This window comes from Dasypus novemcinctus, chromosome 19 (genome assembly GCF_030445035.2).
Source record: "Dasypus novemcinctus isolate mDasNov1 chromosome 19, mDasNov1.1.hap2, whole genome shotgun sequence".
In the NCBI taxonomy this organism is placed as follows: domain Eukaryota; kingdom Metazoa; phylum Chordata; class Mammalia; order Cingulata; family Dasypodidae; genus Dasypus; species Dasypus novemcinctus.
The window spans coordinates 4,877,585-4,896,868 of NC_080691.1; the positions used below are offsets into that span (position 1 = coordinate 4,877,585).

The 19,284-nt window shown below is 36.8% G+C and overlaps 1 long non-coding RNA gene and 1 pseudogene across 1 annotated transcript in view; one reads left to right on the forward strand and one right to left on the reverse strand.

Moving 5' to 3' along the window:
- The window catches only part of LOC131274544 (uncharacterized), a 161,374-nt gene that overhangs the window by 70,922 nt on the left and 71,168 nt on the right, over positions 1-19,284 (reverse strand). The window contains exon 2 of the long non-coding RNA XR_011646459.1: positions 1,670-1,796. This is a non-coding gene — a long non-coding RNA (uncharacterized lncRNA). The remainder of the gene's footprint in view (positions 1-1,669; positions 1,797-19,284) is intronic.
- LOC101412654 (ras-related C3 botulinum toxin substrate 1 pseudogene) lies at positions 11,724-12,531 on the forward strand (annotated as a pseudogene).

The following is a 19,284-nucleotide window of genomic DNA, read 5'->3' on the forward strand; positions in this document are numbered from 1 at the left end:
ATTAGCATTTAATCCCCAAATTGATTACAATTAGGATATTTTACTGAATTCCTAATTTATTCATCTCCAGATATCTATGTGGAAACTAGGGTTCATACAATTAAGTTTACCAATGACATGATTTTAGAAATGTCTTTCATAAAGATAGGTGGGCTGATTATCATTTATATCATTTCCCATTTTTTAAAAACACTTTTTCTGCCTGTAATATTTGGAAAAAACACAATATCATGTTACAGTAAGATTAGGGGCATGAAAATGTTTGAAGTTTCCAAGTATCCCTCTCAGGATGTTTTCAATATTCAGAATTATCTGGAAAAGAATATCAAATTGAATACTTTAAATATAAAAAACATTATATCCATATATAATGGGCAAAATTTCATATGTGACTTTTTCTTTGAAACTGAACAAATGTATGTTAATACTACAAGATGTTAATATTAGACAAAAAAACATGCTAACTGAAAGAAGCCAGATGCAAAATACTCTAAATTTTTATTCCATTTATCTAAAACGTAACTATAAATCCACTTATAAAGAAATAAGCTTACTCATTATGTAAGGCTAGGGAAGGATTGCTAAGCAGGATAGAGTTTTTTCTTTTTGGAGTAATGACATTGTTCTAAAATTTTTTGTGTTGATGAATGCACAACATTTTGATTATACTAAAAGCCATTGATTATACCCTTTGGATACATAGTATGGTAAGTGAATATATCTCAATAAAACTGCTTAATAAATAAATAAGCAAAAACAGCCAGAAATAGCAGCTATGTACAACAGGTGAAGCATAAATTGAAAAGTGAAGAGTCTTCTTGTGTGTCTTGTTTTTGTTTATTATAATTATTGAAAAAATGAAACTGCTCTAATAACATTAATGATGCTTCAGAAAAGTAAAGAATCCTGTTAATCCTAAATAGGAAGTAATCTATGTTTCCACAGTGACTGAATGTTTTTTAAAACAATTCAATATTATTGATACATATTAGTAAAGTATATGATCCATCCAGGGTGTACAATCAATGGTATTTGGAATAATCACATAGTTGTGCATCCATCATGTCAATCATTATTAGAGCAGTTTCATTATTTCAATAATAATAAACACAGAACAAAGAAAAACATCATCACCTCTCAATCTCTCTATGCTTCATGAGGTTCATTTTATGTTAAAAAAAAAAAATCCAGTAAGCAAATTCCATCAGAATTATCTAAATTCTATCTGGGAAAGGGTACACACTTTTTTTGGACTGCTCTCAAAACTCAGCATAGCCCTTGGAGTAGAATACATATTTCACAACAACTAATTATTTATCCATTCAAAAAATATTAATTGAGTTCCCTACACTGCACTGAGTGTTCTAAATGGAGATTCACAAAAGACATTAAGTTGTGGTCAAGATTAAGTTATATTGGGGTGAACTAGAAGTAAATAAGGAAAAAATTTCATTTAGACAGTTGTGTTATAAAATCATATATTTAAATTACAATACATAAAATATAAGAGCAAATAATTATATGACAATACAGGAAAGCTGATCTAGATATTTGAATTAATAAATGGAATATATTTATAGTAAGCAGATAGGTGAATAGTAGATACATAGGTTAGATAGATGGTAAACAGAGATGGATATAGATGATAGATACATTTTTAGATTCTTACCCACTGAGACCAGGTGATTGATAATCTCCAGCATCACTTCTCTGAATAGCTTTCTCTGGGAGGAGTCTAGCATGTCCCATTCTTCCTGGGTGAAGTCCACAACTACATCTTTGAAGGTAACTATCTCCTAAAACATCAAAGAAATTTTGGTTCACACAGGGTATGAGTATGATGCTCATACTCTGAGTATGATGCTCAAATTAATAGCATTAACCTCTAGAATACATTTATATCTTATACTGAGTTCTCTTAACCATAAAAACTCTTTCATGTTTACTGATTCCCCATTTTGGCCAAGGTCTTTTTCCACATGTCTCACTAGTTTGTGCTTCATATTAATTCTTTGGTGCCAGGGAGTCTCATCCCTGGAATTCATGTCCAATGCAGGGGGTAAAGTAGTGCTTTTATTTGTTCATCAGGGGTTTGGCATTTTGTCTGTTTTCTATTATTAGGCATTGCTTATGTACTTGAGAGATTCTTGTCTCTTTTTGAGAATGTAGCAGGAATCCCCAGGATGGGAGTTTAAAATTTTGTTGTTGTGTGGGTCTCTACCCACTTAAGATAACATTTCATGTCGACATGAACACATTCATATTTCAAAGGAGTATGTTCTAGGTGTAACCTTCCCCATACATCCTCACACTGACAACATTCTGCATCAGTGACCCTCTCCTGCCAAAGTTGCTAAAATAATATTCCCACAATATATTATCAACTACAGTCCTACACCTCCCCAAAGTTCACCTGTTCCTTACTCCTGCCCTCTCCTCAGCTCCACGGATAGCCCAAGCCATCCCCAAAACCTTCACACACTCACATTCAAGTACCACTGACTCCACTCACACTATTCCTTCACCATTAGCCCATCTTTTGCCAAACAAAACCCATCCATCTTATCATAGTTTCTCCCCAAATTGAGCATCACCTCACCACTCTCTACTCCATTTCTATCTCCTGGCAAACTAGCTCCCAGAATCTATCTCTGTGAGTTTGCTAAATATCCTTAATATCAGTGAGATCATGCAATATTCCTCTTTCAGTGACTGGCTTATATCACTCAACATAAAGTCTTTGGGTTCTTACATGTTGTCTCATGTGTCAATACTTCATTCCTTCTTACAGCTGAATAATATACTATATTGTATACCATATCTTGTTTATCTATTCATCCCTTGATGTAAACTTGGGTTGCTTCCAACTTTTGGAAGTAGTGAATAATGCTGCAATAAATATTTGTGTGCATATATATGTTAATGGCCCTACTTTCAATTCTTCTGGGTATATTCCTAATATTGGAATTGTTTAGTCATATGGCAATTCTATACTTGGTTTCCTGAGGAACAACCAAACTCTCCTCCACAATGGCTGCACCATTCTACATTCCCACTAGCAGTGAAAGAGTGTTTCCATTCCTCCACTTTCTGTCATGTCAATGAACATTACCTTGCAACATATGACAACCAAAATTCCCAATGTAACAGAGTTAGACTCATTTATAATTTCCCTACACATGATTCTTTTACCCCCTTTGTTTGAGCCAATGAACAGTATCATACCAGTTAAACATACATCTCTGAGTCTTGAATCTACAGACTGTTCCTATGTCACTTGAGCCCTGGATCTCAGCAGAGGTGCAACCAACACCTAATCTCCAGTTCATCAGACTCACGAAGGAGAACTAACAGAATGTTGTTACTGGAAAAACCCCATCCCCCAAAACAGGGAGGATATACAACTGCAAGCAAGACAGTTCCTCAATCTGAAGCAGTGTAGAAATTGCCATTGCATAACCCTCAAGAGTGAGGAATGAACATACATAAAGGGGAAATGCAACCATGGACCAACGTAGACATTATTATTGTAGCAATGAAAGAACTTGTAAAATTGATATAAATATAATAGTTACCAGAGATTCTGAGGGGAAGGGGAGGTAAGAATAGTTGGAAAATAGGGCCTATTAAGGCTATTGGAATTGTTCTGCATGATATTGCTATGATAGATACAGGTCTTTATACATTTTTTCAAAGCCATAAAATTGTGTGGTTCAAAGTGTAAAAAGTATGATAAAATACAGACCTGGGTTAGTAGCAATGTTTAAATATTTGTTCATTACTTGTAGCAAATGTACCACTCTATTGTAAAATGTTAATAGGGAGAATGTGGGAGAGGGAGAATTGGGGTATATGGGAATCTCTTATACTTTCCATGTAACATTTCTGTAATCTAAAACCTCTTTAAAAATAAAATTTATTATACAAAGAAAAAAATATTACAAAAAAACCACCCAGCACAAAAAGCAGAGACTGTGCATGTAAAACTCAATGAGTGTGGGTTTCCAGTGTAATTATTATTAATGCTGAACTGTCATCTGCCATTCTGATATGCTCACAGTCACATACACACTTTGAATGCATAAAACTCTACAATTAAGGAATAGCACATGAATGTATGATATACACCTGGAAATTTCACAATAAACTTGTAATTATGACTTCTTACTGCTGATTATAAAGCTTTCACTCAAGCATTCATAACTAAAATAATCTTTTCCTCCAATTTTAAGTTAATTTACAGACATCATCAATATTATTTCAATTGTCCTATAAGTTTGAAAGTATTTAAAAATAAAGATTTAAAAGAAAAAAATGAGTATGTTTAGATTATAAATGTATATATATCATTTTCCTCTCACTTATAACATTGTTTAAGAATATGTTATGCATTTTGACAAATCTCACCAGCTAATGTGTGAAGTGCTTTCTATCCAAATTAAATTCATAGGTCTATTGTTAATGGAAATGGCAGGGAGCTCTGAAGCAATATCCAGAAATATGCAGAATAGTTTTCATACAGAACTCAGATTCAATAAGGGCTGCTTGCTTCAACTCTATATATTTCAAGTATTGGTTATATTGTGAAAGTAAAGATGTCACAAGCCATGAACTTCTGAGACCATTGTGCTGAAACTGGCCCTTGATTGACCAATCCTATGGTAGGGAACCTCACAATCTCAACATTTTCTGAGGCCTACAAATACAAGTTTTCTTTGTCTCTCTTGTTTCTTCATGACATCTGTCTGATAAAAATTAAGACAACCCTCTTCATTACTTCTGATATCTCCAAATCTTCAAAAATAATCACAGGGACATAAATTTTATTCTGCTTATGATATGCAATCTGAATACACAGCCACAATGGAGGAAAAAACAATTATTACAAATTGCATCCATTTTGAAAATTTGTATAAATTTGATGTAGAAAAACTGAAGTTGGGAAATTTAAAGAAGAGTGGTAAGGAGAATTTTTTGAGCATTTCAAAATGTGTAAAAACATTCTATAAAAACTTTAAAGAAAATTAAAATTGGGGAAAATAAATGATTCCTCATTTCCTTTCATTTACTAAATTTCTTTTGCACTTCTGGTGAATATATTTAGCCTTACATTCTAGTATCTGTAACCTTGCATTGATTGAATGCACCAGTTGTAAATTTAGCCTTTTTTATAACTGTAAACTTATATTCTTACTTATCACTATCACCTATACTCACCGCATGCTAAACAATTTCAGGCACTAGCATGACTAATGAATACATTACTCTCTAATGAGGCCATAGGTTGGGAGAGAAAAAGAAAACATCTCTTATCTTTCCAGAGAATACACAGCCTTTCTAGAAGATGGAAATAACTATTGTAATGGTTGGAAGGAGATTACCTATTAATCAGTCCCTAAATTACCATAATTATTCTAGAGTCCTGTAAATCATAATGTAAGACCAGATACTTGAATAGGTCATGAATGCACTTGAATAATCCATGTCAGTAGGAGAAATTTCCCCATCCGCTGTCAATGGAGGTGCAATTTCAGTTAAAGAATTCCCAACTCACCTGTGATTCCATTGTCAATACCTCCACTAGCATTAACTTCCTCTGGATTTTCACTCAAATCCAGACAAGCAAAAGGAAAGGAAAGCTGAGAATGGAGAAAGAGCCTTAAGAGTCAAGACTTGGTCATAAATTCCAGGCCCACCTGTCACGAATGCCAAAATCTTCACTTGGTAATAAACATAGCCCAGTCAACAAGAGGAACATGAAGTGTGCTCCAAGGGAAATAAGGGGAGGACTCTCCTTTCTGAGGGTCAAGAGGCCAAGATTTTGTCATCTCTGGCTAATAAAGATGATATGAACACCTTCACTGTACAGATAAGAACACAAAAATCCATGAATTTTATTAATTAGTCCATGATGTTCAGCGACTTGCTTTTTTTTTAAAAAAGATACTTAGCTTACATAAATGTTACATAAAAAATATAGAGGATTCCTATATGTTCAGTACCCCACACTCCTACATTTGACCCCATTAACTACAGTCCTTCATTAGTGTGGTACATTCATTGCAGTTGAACACATTTTAGAGCATTGCCACTAAGCATGGATTATAGTTTACATTGTAGTTTACACTCTCTCCCATACAATTCTGTTGATTATGGCAAGATATATAATGGTCTATATGTCATTTCATTGTGATTCAGGAAAATTCCCAAGTCCTGAAAATGCCCATGTATTACACCTGTTTTCCCTCTCCCTGATATAAGTTCTTACATTTAAAATCACAATAAGTCTACAGTAAAATACCAGTAAGTCCACTCTAGTCCATATTTCATTCCCAATCTTGCAGATTCTGGGAAGGTGATGCTCATTCTAATTCTAATTGAGAGGGGTTTCCCATAGAGCTGATGGATGGGACTCACTTGCTTACAGTTGTAGGCTCTCTTGATTTGTTGGTACTGTGGTTGTCCATCACCACCTCCTAGTTAGTTGTCCTGGGTGAGTCCAATGAACTGGAGCATAGGTGTTGCAATTCTGTTGAAGCTTAGGGCCCAGGTGGTACATGGACAGTCCAAAGATTCAAGTTTCTTGTATGTACAACACTAAATGTAAGATCAAATAGAAGGGACCAAAGAGCCATGTGGAGGAAAATAACTAAGCTCAATTCTGTCACACTGGAGGGCACAAACCCCAAAGTAGGGTCTGCTGGAAAGGTGTAACTTCATGAACATTATCTACCCTGACCATAAAACCCAGGTGTCTCCAGAGCCCTTAGGAGCCCTGTTATTTGGGGTAGTGTTTAATTTGGCATCATTTAGTGTTCTACATGATCTTGCAATAATGAATATAAGTGATGTTAAGTTTCATCAATATTTATAAAAGAGGAGGTAGGAAGTAAGATGGTGGCTGACTGAGCTTGCCTTTCGGTCTCTCCTGGGAAGAGGCAGCTGGGCGCTTCTGGAGGTTCTCTGAGAACAGGCTTTTTCAGGATTTTTGCAGGGCAGGAAGTATCTGGACATCGATTTGGAGGGAAGGTAATGGAGAGGATTGGTCTATAAGATATAATTTGGGTTCTATTGCCCAGAGGTGAGACCTGCACACGGGCTGACCCTCCCTGGGGGTGGGGGGAGCCACAGTATCGCCACTGCCACTGCATTTTTTGGTGGCTCTGTGGTGCTGGGGAATTCACGAGTCCTGGGCGGGCTGTTGGGCGGATGGGACGGGATGCCTTTGCGGATAGATTTGGGGAGACAGACGGTGTTTTGTGGTGAAGCAGGGGAATTTTTGATTGCGGACACAAGTAATAGCACTTATGCCTGGAGCCCCGCCCCCACAAGCCTGGCTGCTGATCTGCAACGGAATTAGATTGTAGACAATAAAGGGACATAATTGGGAGCTTGTTATAGGGTTCGGCGAGGGAGGGGGACACATCTGGTAGCTGATTGGGGAATATTTTGTGAAGCTTGGGAATGCCGGTTTTGTCTGAGTTTCCAACTGGAGCCCCACCCACCAGCCGGACTTCTGATCTGCGCCATTAAACTGGCCCTGGTGTAGAGGTGCCCTCAGGCGGCCGTTGTGTAGAATCACAGGGTGGGAGCTGTCCAAAAGCTGAACTGACGATATATCCTAATATAATAAACACAGTAAGTGAAATGCAGGGTTCAGACATAATATAGAATTTGCGGATCTGATTTCCCCCATAGGGCTGGCACCCAGCTGCAGGGATCCCTGAGGACTATGCAACACTGCAGAGCTCCTAGGCTTCCTGTTGACCAGATTTGAGGTGGTCAGGTCTGAATCCCCTAAACTCTGGTGGCCCACACCCCAGAGACTCACACCTCTTGAGTCTTCAATATCTCAGACTTTCCACCCCTGAATCCATCACGCCCTGAGGTCCATCTGAGGTCCTTGAATGCCCTAGCTTTCAACGTTTGTGTTTTTTCCTTATTGTTTCATTCTGTTTTGTTTTTATTTTCATTTAATCTTATTTTTTAATTTTTTTAATATCCTGATTGCTAATATTGCATTATCCCCTAGTCTTTTCTCCCAGTGTATCCGCCAAACTCCTTTTTTTTTAAATTCAGTTATTTAGGGTTTTTTTGTTGGTGTAGTTCCTGTTGTAATTGTGGTTTGTGTATATCTATTTTTGTCTGTCCCCTACTTGTTCCCGACCCTTTGCCTACCCCCGTTTTCTTTCTTCCTTTCTTCTCTTCTTTCTTTCTTTTTCTCTTTTTCTGTTTTCTCTCTCCCTCTTGTCCCTCATTTTCTACTTATTTTATTTTAACTCAATTATATAATACGTGCTACAGGGAACACCTCACAGTTGCGGGGTTTTCTCATCCTCCACTCCCTCATTTCTGTGTGAACTGATTTAGACTACCTACACTCTCCCCTTTCCCCTACATCTTGATATCCACCATCATCTACTGTCTCTCCTATATTCCACCTCCCACCTCCCATTCTTTGATCCACAACGTGTCTAACTCTTAATTTCTAATACCTTTGTTTTGTCTTCTGTCGGTTATCCACTCTTGAAACTATTACCTTTCTTTTCTCTTTCCCTCTCTCACGAAAACAATAGCTTTCTAGTTCATACCATATTCCTCCCATATTCACTCATCTACCTCATAATAGGTACTCTACCTACTGCTATAACTCTACACAATTTACATGAATTTAACCTCCATCCTCCCAGATCTCATATTCTTGCTTTGTTAACATATATCACCAATACTACTTTACACTTTTCCCTTGTTTGCACAATTGCCTTTCCCCGGCACTAATACTTTCCTTTAAAGTGAACTTAACCAGCAAAAAGAAAATAGAATAAGAAGAACAAAGGGACAAAGAGAAGATATAACACGCAAAAACAACAGCTAATTAATCTCCAAGACTAGACAAAGAAGCTAAGGAGCTGATTAAACCCGTCAAGATAAAATGATGATGAGACAGCAACAAAAATCTACAAACCAAACCAGTATTCAGGAAAACATGGCTGAATCCAATCAACAAACTAAAAATCAGGAAGGGGAGCAGAACTTTGCACAAGCAATGAAAGATCTCAGAACATTTATCACCGACAAATTTGATGAAGTAATGAAAGAGGTTAACAACATGAAGACAACACTTGCAGGGGAAATTGCAGACATACGAAAAAACATAACAGATATGATGGGAATGAACTCCACAGTTCAAGAAATCAAAAACACACTTGCAGCAAATATCAGCAGACTAGAAGAGGCAGAGCAGAGAATTAGTGATGTGGAAGACAGTACATTGGAAATCAAACAGATAGTAGAAGGGGTTGATAAAAAGATAGAAAAAATCCAGCTAGGACTTAGGGACCTGAATGACAATGCAAAACGTTCAAACATACGTATTATAGGCATCCCAGAAGGAGAAGAGAAGGGAAAGGGGTCAGAAGGAGTGTTGCAGGAAATAATGGCTGAAAACTTCCCAAATCTACTGAAAGAGACAGAAGTACATATCCAAGAAGCACAGCGCACTCTACTGGTCATAAATCCGAACAGGCCCACCCCAAGACATATACTTGTCAAATTATCCAATTCTCAAGACAAAGAGAAAATCCTAAAAGCAGCAAGAGAAAAGAAAACCATCACATACAAGGGAAGCTCCATAAGATTAAGTGCTGATTTCTCATCTGAAACCATGGAGGCAAGAAGGCAGTGGTATGATATAGTCAAGGTACGAAAGGAAAAAAAAATTACAACAAAGAATACTCTATCCAGCGAAACTAGCATTCAAACATGATGGAGAGTTCAAAATATTCGCAGATAAACAGAAACTGAAAGAGTACACCAACAAGAAACCTCCCCTTCAAGAAATTCTAAAGGGAGTTCTGCAGGAAGAAAGGAAAAAACAGGACAGGCAAAGTTGGAGGAGAGTATAAGAGCAACAAAAAAGACAAAAATAGAAGGAAAAAAAATAGAAACAAAATATCACAAACACAAATCCAATCAAAATATGGCTAAAATAAATAATTCCTTGAAAGTAATAACACTGAATGTCAATGGATTAAACTCACCTATTAAAAGATTCAGACTGGGACATTGGATAAGGAAATATGACCCATCCATATGCTGTCTACAAGAGACGCATCTTAGACCCAGAGATGCATGGAGATTGAAAGTGAATGGCTGGAAAACAATCATACAAGCAAACAATAACAAAAAAAAAAAAGGCAGGAGTAGCTATATTAATATCAGACAAAATAGACTTTAAATGTGAAACAATTGTAAGAGACAAAGAAGGATACTATATTTTAGTGAAAGGGAAAATCTGTCAAGAAGATTGAACAATCATAAATATTTATGCTCCTAACAAGGGTGCCCTAAATACATGAAGCAAATGCTGGAAAAACTAAGTGAAACAATAGATACATCTACAATTATAGTGGGGGATTTTAATACACCACTATCAACTCTGGACAGAACATCTCAAAAGAGAATCACTAAAGAAACAAAACGTTTGAACAGTATATTAAAGGAGCTGGATCTAATAGACATATATAGATCATTACACCCAAACACAGCAGGATATACATTTTTCTCAACTGCACATGGATCATTCTCCAAGATAGACCATATGCTAGGACACAAAGAAAGGCTGAATGAATTCAGAAAGATCGAAATCATACAAAACAATATCTCTGACCACAGTAGAGTCAAGCTGGAAATTTGCAAGGGACAGAGGCCCAGATTTCACACCACAATTTGGAAATTAAACAGCACACTCTTAAAAAAAACAGTGGGTCAAAGAGGAAATCTCAAAAGAAATCAATGACTACCTTGAAACAAATGATAATGATAACACAACATACCAAAATTTATGGGATGCAGCAAAAGCAGTACTGAGAGGGAAATTTATAGCCATAAATTCATATATCAAAAAAGAAGAGCAAAAATTGAAGAGCTAACTGCATATTTGAAGGAATTAGAAAAACAACAACAAAGTAACCCAACAGGAAGAAGGAAGGAAATAACAAAGATAAGAGCAGAACTAAATGAAATAGAAAATAAGAAAGCATTTGAAAAGATAAACAAGACAAAGAGCTGGTTCTTCGAGAAGATCAACAAAATTGACAAACCTTTAGTGAGACTAACAAAGAAAAAAAGAGAGAAGATGCAAATACACAAAATAAGAAATGAGAAAGGCGATATCACCACTGACCCCACAGAAATAAAGACTATCATAAGAGGATACTTTGAAAAACTATATTCCAACAAAAATGACAATTTAGAGGAAATGGACAAATTCCTAGAAACACATAAGCAACCCATATTGATGAAAGAAGAAATTGATGATCTTAAAAAACCAATCACAAGCAGAGAGATAGAATCAGTCATTAAAAATCTCCCAACTAAGAAGAGCCCAGGGCCAGATGGCTTCACAGGTGAATTCTACAAAACATTCTGGAAAGAACTAACACCAATCCTGCTGAAACTATTCCAAAACATCGAAACAGAAGGAACATTGCCTAACTCCTTCTATTATGCCAACATTACCCTAGTACCAAAGCCAAAAAAAGAAAGCACAAGAGGCAGTTTTCCTTCAGCCTTGGGTGGTGGCCGCCGCTCGGCTTCGGCTGCTAGAGCACTGAGGGGTAGGCGGCGTGGACAGCGGCCCCGGCACCTCGTGCCCAGAGCCCCCCGCGCCCTGCGCCCGCTGCGCCTTGCCTCAGTGCCCGGTCGCCGCCGCGGCAGCCCAGCGAGCGGCCCAGATGCAGGCCATCAAGTGTGTGGTGGTGGGAGACGGGGCTGTAGGTAAAACTTGCCTACTGATCAGTTATACAACCAATGCATTTCCCGGAGAATATATTCCCACTGTCTTTGACAACTATTCTGCCAATGTTATGGTAGATGGAAAACCAGTGAATCTAGGCTTATGGGATACAGCTGGACAAGAAGACTATGACCGATTACGCCCCCTATCCTATCCGCAAACAGATGTCTTCTTAATTTGTTTCTCCCTCGTGAGTCCTGCTTCATTTGAAAATGTCCATGCAAAGTGGTATCCTGAGGTGCGACACCATTGTCCCAACACTCCCATCATCCTTGTGGGAACTAAACTTGATCTTAGGGATGAAAAAGACACGATCGAGAAACTGAAGGAGAAGAAGCTGACCCCCATCACCTACTCCCAGGGGTTAGCCATGGCGAAGGAGATTGGTGCTGTGAAATACCTGGAATGCTCAGCGCTCACACAGCGGGGCCTCAAGACAGTGTTCGATGAAGCTATCAGAGCAGTTCTCTGCCCACCCCCTGTCAAGAAGAGGAAGAGAAAATGTCTGCTGCTGTAAATGTCAGAGCCCCTCGTTCCTTACTCTGTCCCACTTGGAACCTTTGTACGCTTTGCTCAGAAACAGTGGAGCCTTCGCACTCGATGCCAAGTTTTTGTTACAGATTAGTTTTTCCATAAAACCCTTTTGAACCAATCAGTAATTTCCAGGTTTTGTTTGTCTAAAGTGTAAGAGTACAAACTTTCACATTCTATTAAAATTTAGCCCTAAATGACAAGCCTTCTTAAAGCCTTATTTTTCAAAAGCCCCTATTCTTGCTAAGATTAAGAGTTGCCAAAATACCCTTTGAACTAAGTTGCATTGTTGTGCTACCGAACACTAAGCACTAAACTGTTTTAAAGACCTTTGTCTTCAAGAAGACTGTAGCTTTTGATGCTAGGAAATGTAGACACTTTCTAACTAGTTTTCAGGTATGGAAAACCTGAAAGCACAGCCTCCTTAATGAAATGTTGCCATTTAATGCATTCAATAATTTATCAGTCCATGTTCATTACATAACATTGTACTGTATAATATAATGGAACGAGTATAACAACTCAACTCTTTGGATCAATCTTATTGATTTTGTAATGAATTTCCTTTTTTTCTTTTTTTCTTTTTTTTAAAGTTAATTAGCTCTTGCTGAGATTTTGAACAGAAACCTGATTCCTGTGTTCCCTCTAATGAAGTGTTCTGCTCTTAGTGGATTGGGGGGTGTACTGGGCTGGGGTGTGTGCAGCACTTGATGTGATCAAAGGATGAAGACAGTATTTTGACAATATGAAGTGGAGATTAATTTAATTTACACTACATTGTACACAATAATTAAACTGAATAAAAGTGTCACGGGTACAATTTTTAAAAGGTTAATTTCTGTCAAATGCAATAGATTATGAAGAAAGCTCGGTATTATCAGTGTTTTTCTTAAGCTTTTCCTTTCTCTTGCACCTGCAATCCCTCCCAAAACTGGGCATTTAATTCCCACGGTTTGCTAACTTGAATTTAGTAAGTGCTTTTCTTATACAACCCTTTCTTAACGAGCAATATGTCTCCTTGTATTATAAAATCTTTCTGATAATCCATTAGAATTTTGTTTTGCAGATTAGTAAAAGTGCATTCCTGTTTTCACATTACTTTATTCGAAGCTGATATGTGCTTTCCTTTGTAACTAGGTGTAAAAATCATGTGTTGCAGCTTTACAGTTTATAAAATATTTTAGATATTCTTAAGCTCTGACCCTTCTTAACATCACTGTCTTGCCAGCTGACCTACACTGTACCTTGACTAATACTGACCCTACCCTTTACCTAAACCCCTTCACGGACACATGCTTCCCCTGTCGCTTTTCTTAAGAATGTTCCTTGGGGTCTGTGAGGTTCTGTAAGCTCAGCACTAGTGCTGACAATACTCTGTACATCTTCCACACTGGCAGGAATACAATGTTGGACCCTTAAACCACTAGAACAAAAAATTTTAAATTGACAGTTGCAGAATTGTGAAGTGTTTTTACATTGATCTTTTGCTAATGCAATTAGCAGTATGTTTTGCATGTATGACTTAACAAATCCTTGAATCATAAAAAAAAAAAAAGAAAGCACAAGAAAGGAAAATTACAGACCAATTTCTCTAATGAACCTAGACGCAAAAATACTTAACAAAATACTTGCTAATCATATTCAACAACACATTAAACAAATTATACACCATGACCAAGTGGGATTTATTCCAGGTATGCAAGGATGGTTCAACATAAGAAAATCAATCAATGTAATACACCATATAAACAGATTGAAGGGAAAAAAATCACATGATTACATCTATAGATGCAGAAAAAGCATTTGACAAAATACAGCACCCTTTCTTGATAAAAACACTCCAAAAGATTGGAATACAAGGAAATTTTTTTTAACATGATAAAGAGTATATATGAAAAACCTACAGCCAACATTGTTTACAATGGAGAAATCCTAAAATCCTTCCCTCTAAACTCAGGAACAAGACAAGGATGCCCATTGTCTCCGCTCCTATTTAACATTGTCTTAGAAGTACTTGCTCGAGCACTGAGGCAAGAACCAGATATAAAAGGCATTCAAATTGGAAAGGAAGAAGTCAAAATTTCATTATTTGCAGATGTCATGATCCTATACATAGAAAACCCTGAGAGATCTACAACAAAGCTTCTAGAACTCATAAATGAGTTTAACAAAGTTGCAGGTTATAAGATCAATGCACAAAAATCAGTAGCATTTCTGTACACCAATAATGAGCAAGATTAGGAGGAAATCAAGAAACAAATACCATTCACAATAGTAAATAAAAAAATCAAATACATAGGAATAAATTTAACTAAAGAGGTAAAAAACTTATACACTGAGAACTCTACAAGACTGTTCAAGGAAATCAAAGAAGACCTAAATAAATGGAAGAATATTCCTTGTTCATGGATAGGAAGACTGAATATTATTAAAATGTCTATCCTACCAAAACTGATCTACACATTCAATGCAATCCCAATAAAAATCAACACAGCCTTCTTTACGGAACTAGAAAAACTAACTATGAAATTTATTTGGAAAGGAAAGAGGCCCCGGATAGGCAAAGACATATTGAAAAAGAAAAACGAAATTGGAGGAATCACACTTCCTGACTTCAAAACATACTACAAAGCTACAGTAGTGAAAACAGCATGGTATTGGCATAAGGAGAGACACACAGACCAATGGAATCGAATTGAAAGCTCTGATATAGAACCTCACATATATAGCCATATAATATTCGATAAAGCCACCAAACCCTCTCAACTGGGAGAGAGTGGCCTATACCCTAACCCATGTCACATTTTGAATTATGTCTCTACAACCAGAGAAAGCAGACCAAAGTTACTCAATTATATTTATCCTTAAGTTTAGCACTAGCATAGATTCTCCAACCTCCATCCATGTCTTCTAGACTCTCACTCCCTTCCTGCTCTGTTCTGTACCTGAACTTGTGGCTACACATGTCCTAAATCATCTTGTTCTTCCATATGTGATGCATAACAATGCAACTCCTCTAACACTGTGTTCTACATCTCATCCCAATGTATATAAAAATCAACTGAAAGAAAAAAATCACATGATCATACCTATAGATGCAGAAAAAGCATTCAACAAAATACAGCACCCTTTCCTGATTAAAAAACAAAAAAACAAAAAACAAAAAACAAAAAATAGGAATAGAAGGAAACTTTCTGAACATGATCAAAGGTATATATGAAAAACCAACAACTAACATCATTTACAATGGTGAAATCCAAAAATCTTTCCCTCTAAGATCAGGAACAAGACAAATATGACAACTGTCAACTCTCCTATTTAACATTGTGTTTGAAGTACTTGCCCGAGCACTGAGGCAAGAAACAGATATCCAGATATAAAATGCATCCACGTTGGAAAGGAAGAAGTCAAAATTTCACTATTGGGAGATGACAAGATCCTATATATAAGACACACTGAGAAATCTACAAGAGAGCTTCTAGAACTTATAAATGAGTTCACTAAAGTCACAGGTTATAAGATCAATGCGCAAAAATCAGTAGCATTTCTGTACACCAATAATGAGCAATCTGAGGAGGAAATCAAGAAACAAATACCATTTACAATAGTAAATGAAAAGATCAAATACCTAGGTATGAATTTAATAAATATAATAAAAAATGAAATACCCAGGAATAAATTTGAATAAAGATGAAAAAGACTTATACACAGAAAACTACACAACACTGTTAAAGGAAATCAAAGAAGACTTAAATAAATGTAAGAATATTCCCTGTTCATGGATAGGAGGACTAAATATTATTATGATGGCTATCATAACCAAACTCATCTACAGATTTAATACAATCACAATAAAAAATCAACACAGCATTCTTTAATGAACTGGGAAAATTAACTATGAAATTTATTTGGAAGGGAAAGAGGCCCCGAATAGATAAAGACATTGTGAAAAGGAAAAACAAAATCAGAGAAATCAAACTACCTGACTTTAAAATATACCACAAAGCTAGAGTGGTCAAAATGACATGCTATTGGCCCAAGGATAGACATACTGACAAATGGAAATGAATTGAGATTTCTTATATAGATACTCACATATAAAGTTTTCTGATATTTGACAAGGCCACCAAGTCCATTCAACTGGAGAGAATGGCCACTTCAACAAATGGTGCTTGGAGAATTAGGTGTCCATATGTAAATGAATGAGAGGATTACCATCTCCCACCTTATTCAAAAATCAACTCAAGATGTATCAAAAATCTAAATATAAGAGCCAAGATCATAAAGATCTACAGGACACTATAATAGGAAATGGCTTCATGAACTTCACACCCAAAGCATAAGCAGTGAAAGAAAAATAGATAAATAGGACTTCAAGTCTTGGGTTTGAAACAGAAAGCTCCTGAGTATGGCTGGCCATCAATAAACCATTTTTTCTTCTCAAAATCATTCTTGAGCCCTGGTCTTTCTATATGCAAATAATTGAACCTCTCTCATTTTCTACAACATTTTTGGGGGCTCTCTCAGGAATGCAAATGAAGGCCAGAGAAGGTAGCATTTTGCTGCCCTTTCCAAATCCCCATGGAAACTGGGAAGACTTGGGTGAACCCCAAATCTGGGCACCCCTGGATTAAGTTTAATCCAGAAAAGATGTGGGCTCCACCAGAATTGTCCTGATGAAAATTGAGGGCAATGGAAGATTTGAAGAGAAAGATTCTGGGAACAAAAAAGAATTGCTAACATGGAAGAAGGTAAGACTCCCCAATTGAGAACAGTCTGGAGAATCCTAGCTTTAATTGCTAGGGAGGGAGGCTGATCACCTCCTGAAAGAACCCTAGTAGCCCCAGAAAATTGGGGGGAAGCCATTTTCTCCTGGTAAAAGGAGAAAAACTGGGAAAAAGTCTGGTGTTTTGGGTTTGTCTAACTGCATGTTAGAATCTGGTACTGGTCTTATATCCACCAAAGGAGTGGAAGCTTGATTTTAATAGGAAGAGCTGTTTATAGGTTCAAGTCCTAACATCCTGGAGAAAAACAGGGAAAAAGCCTGGTGTTTTGAGTTTGTCTAACTGCATGTTGGAATCTGGTACTGGTCTTATATCCACTGAAGGAGTGAAGGTTTCATTATAATAGGATTATTTATATTTATATTTATATTTATATTTATATTTATATTTATATTATTTATAGCTTCGACTCCTAACATCTTGGAAATTGCTCTGGATTTTTAAAAAAACAGTTACAGGAAAATAGATTGGCTTTCTAGTGAAGCTTGGTCTGGGTGTAAAGTTAAACATTGAAAAAGGTCTAGCTGGAATCTTTTGTTATGGTGTTGAATTGTGAATGAATTCGCTTTATACCAGATCTTAATGTTAAGTGTTTTTTCTAAAGTTTGTGATGGCTGCAGGGGCAGCCATGCTGAAAAATATATATATAAAGAACTTGTGGGTCAGATTAGTGACCTTTGTGCTTCTGTCTGTGTCAACTCAATGCTGGTATTGGAGTTATGTGGTTATGTAAAGTGATGGAATTTAATTGAGCTGGAACCCTCCCTTGCCATTGGCAAGGGGGTGAATTGATTATGGGGCAAAACTGCTGAGTCTGGATGTTTGTGCATGTTCTGCTGCCTTGTCTCTGGTCTGCCCCCTTGCTGGGGCTTAGCAGCCATCTCTGTCCACACCACACACCCAGGTTTGTTGGGGCTGCCCCAGTCAGGGTGGCTGGGTCCCTGGGAGAGGTGCTGAATTTGAGTAAGTTATGTCTGCCCATTTTGGCAGAAAGCTGGAAAGTGGGGAGTAGCTTGCCCCTTTCCAGTGAGTCTGTACCTTCTATTCATAAGCCACATGTCTATTTGATCACTGTGCACCCTACTGCCTGGAAGGGAGAAGGTGAAGGTGATGAAAGGCAGAATCATAATAAATGCAGTAAAGTTCCCTCCCTCGGGTGTCAAGGCCATAATACATTTTCATTCTGCCCAGGTTCTTTATTTTTCTGAATCTCTCTCTTTGTAAGACTGTAGAAATACTTGGAAATGTTTTAAAACTGTAAACTCATTTGAAGAAAGGAGGCTATTGCTTGAAACAATAGACCTCTAATCACTTGATAGCCTTTTCAATGGTCTAGCTGGGAACTTCAGGGTAGTGAGACTACAGAAGAAAAAGAAAAAAAAGGAATGAAATGCCACTTTAAAATCTATGTTTGGCTTTTCTCAGTTGCTGGTGCCTAAGAATTCATAGTAAAAAGGTAAAAACATAGTTGAAAATGAATCTTTAAATACCAATGCTCTCTTGCTGGTGAATTAAATGCATAACTTGCAGATGAGAATTTGTTCCATTACTATGAAAGTGCAGGATGTCACAGAATTGTTACTAATAAAATTCTTGTAGCTTAATTAATAAAGGTATCCAATTCACCTTAAGGTTAAAAAAAATTAATAAAAACTGTAAGAGTTAAGATCATTTATAGATGCATTTATAATATAAAACAACAGAAAGATAACTGAAATAACTGAGTGAATTTAGCCTGAACCTATTTTTATAAGTGTAAATTCTAAACTAACTTTACCTTCATTTATGGTTACTTCAAGCCTAGCCTCATCCCTTCCCTTGCCTTTGCCAGGCTGGTAGAATATTGGAAACTCTCTCTAGGACCAACAATGCTGTGCCTTATTTATTGTGTGAAGAACATGCTAAGTGGAGCCATTATACAAGGATACTGTAAGTATAACACTTAAACACATTTGGCATTATGGCTTGCTCCCATGGAGAGGTAACATGTAAAGAATTACAATCCTGAAATCTAAAACTATTAATTGCAACATAGAATCCTTATGCATTAAGTAATACATTAATTGACATTAAAGTGCTGTGCTTTTATCCTGTACTAAATATATGCCTAATAATTATAATGTTAACTTTTCTATTTTGGATCAAGTGCAAAAGTATATTAGACATGTTAAA